Below are 5000 nucleotides of genomic sequence, written 5' to 3'. Positions count from 1 at the left end.
ATTACTATTATTGTTATTGTTATCATTATCATTATCATTATCATTATTATTATTATTATTACTAATTATTATTATTATTATTATTATTATTATTATTATTATTATTATCATTATTATTATTATTATTATTATTATTATTATTATTATTATTATTATTATTATTATTATTATTATTATTATTATTATTATTATTATTATTATTATTATTATTATTATTATTATTATTATTATTATTATTATTATTATTATTATTATTATTATTATTATTATTATTATTATTATTATTATTATTATTATTATTATTGTTATTATTGCTGCTGCTACTGCTGCCTTTGAATATAATATTAATCTGTCATAAGGGAGTGCTTCACCAAGACGTTCTGTAAGCTCGACGGAAGATCAAGAAAATTGGCGGCAAAAGACAAGATCTTCCCAGAGCTCAGTTCATAGGACTACGTCAGGAGCTTCAGCTTACAGATTGGGAGGCAAAATTAAACGAAAGGCCTGTAGATCAGATGTGGGAAATATTTCAAAATACGCTCACTAAGATGATTCAAACTTACATTCCATTTAAGGACAGACGTCCCCCAAATCAGGCTCGCCCAAAGTGGCTCGACAAAGAAACTGAAAAAAGTATTGCTAAAAAGAGACAGGCTTATAAGAAGTATAAGTGCTCGGGTGCATCTAATGACTATGAAACTTATGTATCAATACAGAGAGATTTAAAAAAGACAATAAGGAAAAGAAAACGACAATACGAAATGAACATCGCTGATAAATCCAAAGAGAATCCCAAAGAATTCTATAGTTACATTAGAGATAAAAAAGTTGTTAGGAATCACATTGGTCCACTATTATCTGCTGACGGTCAACTTGAATATTCAAATGAAGGAATGTGTAATATCTTAAACAATTATTTTAGCTCGGTATTCGTAAACGAAACACCTCAAAATGAATTCCAAACTGAAACCTGTGAAAAGTCTAGGGTTAACTTACTCACTACGGTAAATATAACAAAAGAAAAAATTAAAAGGTGTATAGACAAACTCAAAGTTAATAAAACACCAGGGCCTGACGGTTGGCATCCAAGAATCTTAAAGGAAATGAAAAATGAGATTGTTGTTCCATTAGAAATTATTTTCAAGAAATCCATCATATCCGGAGATGTCCCAAGAGAATGGAAGCTAGCTAACGTTACTCCCATATTCAAAAAAGGTGACAAAAAGAAACCAAATAACTATAGGCCTATAAGTTTGACTTCAATCGTAGGAAAAATAATGGAAACTATCATCAGAGATGCTATCGAACATCATTTAGAAAGTAACCGTTTGATAAATGACGGAAACGTTCTTGCGTGACTAACTTACTCGAATTCTACAACACAGTTATCTCGAATTATGACAAAAGAAACAATATAGATTTAATATATCTAGACTTTGCAAAAGCTTTTGATACCGTCCCACACGAAAGACTACTTACTAAATTAGCTTTGCATGGAATAAGTGGTAGCCTATTAGGTTGGACTAGTAATTGGTTGAATGGTCGAAAACAGAGAGTTGTTTTAAATGGAAAAACTTCTGGATGGAAAAGTGTTGCAAGTGGAGTTCCTCAGGGTTCCGTTCTTGGGCCACTTCTATTCATAGTATATATAAATGATATAGACCATGGACTAAAATATACTGTTTCCAAATTTGCTGATGATACAAAACTGTGCGGAGTGGCAAATGATCACTCAAACCAATTAGATATTCAAGAAGATTTAGATCAATTACAGCAATGGTCTGAAAAGTGGCTAATGAAATTTAACACAAGTAAATGCAAGGTAATGCACATAGGTAAAAATAACAGTAAGTACGATTACAAGTTATTTGGAAATTCGTTAACAAAAGTGAATAGTGAAAAAGATCTCGGCGTAATTATCAGTAACGACCTCAAATCATCCAAGCAGTGTATTTCAGCCTCTGAGAAAGCAAATAAGATTCTGGGACTGATTGCGCGATCTTTTGATTTCAAAAGTCCATCACTTATTAACAAGCTATATAAATCGTTAGTTCGTCCACATTTGGAATATGCTGTTTCCGTATGGCCACCGAATCTCATTAAAGACATTGACAGACTGGAAAAAGTACAACGGCGAGCCACAAAACTGATTCCAAATATCAAAAATAAATCATACGAAAATCGACTAAAGCACATGAATCTGTTTTCCCTAAAAAAGCGTAGACTCAGAGGTGACTTGATACAGGTCTTTAAGATTTTAAAGGGAATTGACAACATCAAAAGTGACAAAAGTTTCACATTGAATGAGAATCAAACAAGAAACAATGGTCTCAAACTGTCCGGAAATAGATTCAATTTGGAAGTAGGTAGAAACAACTTTGCCAACCGTGTAGTTAATGAATGGAATAAACTTCCTGCACAGGTAGTGCAATGTAGTTCAGTTCGAAGCTTTAAGAATCATTTAGATAAATACCTAAGTAAGATGCTGTAATGATTATAATCTATCTTATACTATTTTTGTTTTGTTATCATTTGTCTGTCTGATTTTCATTTATCATTAGTAATATGTCAATTCATTATTTACTATTTACCTGTTTGTTTATTATTCTAACTATACCTATGCATTTATTTATGTATTTTATTTGTTATTTACATTATTATAGTTTTTATTTATTATTTTATTATTAATATGATTTTTTTTTTTTTTTTTTGCATCCGACCTAGATATGGATCAAAAGGTCTCCTGTCGGCATGCTCCGCCTTTGTAATCCCTTTGTAATCCTTTGAATCGCGGTGGGCCAAAGACGGCGACACATCGCCAAGGAGCGTCTCCAGAAAGCGTGAGACGCAATTTCAATGACTCAAAGCCAAAAAGTTCCTAAGGAGAAGAAAATCTTGAGAATCGAGTATTAACCGAACGATTCTTTGAGAAGTAAAATGTCAAGTCCCAAAGAAGAACAATGGTTTGAGCAACCAGTGACGGGTCGGTTTCTTGAAGACTTTCCAGAACGAAGAGTCAGGAAAGAAGAAGAATGGCTTAACAGCCAATAACGGGACTTCTCAGCTCGGAGTGTCCGGTAGGGTTTCTTCCAGGTCCGAAGCGGCTAGGATCATCGGTTGTTTCCGATGAGGTATTCGTTTCGGTGAACCTGCAGTCGGTGGCGGTGCCTGGGCCTCCTTTTTTGTCTCTGAAAAACAAATGAGGATTTTTCCCGTGAAAGGTGCCTTGTAATGTTCCTCCGGTACTCAATGAAAGGAGATCTCTCGTGACAACGGTAGGGAAGGAGCTTCATGCCAATTTGAAACTGGCCACAGGAAATTAGCACACGTTAACTGATAACAGCATTTGTGTCTGATTGAACTGCTCACAAAAAAAAAGAACTAGGCACACCGAAAGTGCTTTATGATTAAGGCACTTGGAAGAAGTCTTGGAGACTTCGAAAAGGACTTCACAAAGTTCACACACCTTCACTGAAAATGGTCTCTGTGTCTATTCGGACTAAAAAAAAAAAAAAAAAAAAAAGGGCTTTGTGAAGTTGGCGCACCTTCATTGAAGACAGTCCCTGTGTCTGCTTGGGGTAAACAAGAAGAATTTTGAGCCTCGGACCGGAGAGAATGTTAAGTCGAAGCAGAGCTCTTTGCGTTTCGTTTTATAAACAGAGGTGTCTTTTAAGGTGCGTTTTCCTCGGAGTGATTATCGCTCAACAATGATCGTTTATGGCTCAAAGATGTTTATCAAACGATTGTCTAGTGGAGTAATTCTTTGTTTTTGAATGGGCCTGTCTTGCTTCGAATTGTAAAGTACAAGGCTGATACCTTTAACCAAACCTACCAACGTGTTTACCCAAATATAATGCCAGGCAGTAGGATGCACTTCACCCGCCGTTGGCTGTGGTAGGCTAATAACCACATCGAGCAAAACGTACCTTTAGTCCCATGGCTGAGGTGCGAGGAGGAGGGTTTTGCTGAGGACGTGCATCAGGAGAAGAAAAACTCTGACAACGAGAGAACCTTCGAGGTCTTGATTGCCGCGACAGGAACCGGAAGGAACCAAGACGCGTCTCCTGCTCCAGAAGACCAGTAAGGACCTCTTGTCCTCCTCCTCCTCCTCCTTCTCTTCCTTTTCCTTTCTTTACTCTTCCTCTTACTTGGTTTTCGTTTTTTCATTCTTGTTTTCCTGCACCGTACTCTTCTAGTTCTCCTCTTTCTCCTTAGCCTTCTTCTTTTCTTTCTCCTTCTTTTTATCGTTCTGTCTTTCCTTTTCTTTCTCCTTTGCTTCTTCCTTTTTCCATCTGCTACCTCTTCTGCTCCTGCATCTTCTCCAATTCCTGCTTCTTATTATGCTTGTCCAGCTCTTCATCATAATTCTCCTTCTGCTTCTCCTTCAGCTTCTCTTTTTGTTTCTCCAACTCCTGTGCTTCTATTTATCCTCCACCTTCTTCTTCTTCTTCTTCTTCTTCTTCTTCTTCTTCTTCTTCTTCTTCTTCCTCTTCCTCTTCCTCTTCCTCTTCCTCTTCTTCTTCTTCTTCTTCTTCTTCCTCTTCCTCTTCTTCTTCTTCTTCTTCTTCTTTCTTCTTCTTCTTCTTCTTCTTCTTCTTCTTCTCCTTCTTCTTCTTCTTCTTCTTCTTCTTCTTCTTCTTCTTCTTCTTCTTCTTCTTCTTCTTCTTCTTCTTCTTCTTCTTCTTCTTCTTCTTCTTCTTCTTCTTCTTCTTCTTCTTCTTCTTCTTCTTCTTCTTCTTCTTCTTCTTCTTCTTCTTCTTCTTCTTCTTCTTCTTCTTCTTCTTCTTCTTCTTCTTCTTCTTCTTCTTCTTCTTCTTCTTCTTCTTCTTCTTCTTCTTCTTTTCTTCTTCTTCTTCTTCTTCTTCTTCTTCTTCTTCTTCTTCTTCTTCTTCTTCTTCTTCTTCTTCTTCTTCTTCTTCTTCTTTCTGTGCTCTTGTCTTTCCTTTTCCTTCGCTTTCTCCTTCTTCTTCTCCATGTTGTCCACTTGCCATCTTTACCTC

Source organism: Oratosquilla oratoria, chromosome 7, assembly GCF_046742065.1.
Source record: "Oratosquilla oratoria isolate Oo_2021 chromosome 7, ASM4674206v1, whole genome shotgun sequence".
NCBI lineage: Eukaryota > Metazoa > Arthropoda > Malacostraca > Stomatopoda > Squillidae > Oratosquilla > Oratosquilla oratoria.
This window is presented reverse-complemented; position numbering follows the sequence as displayed.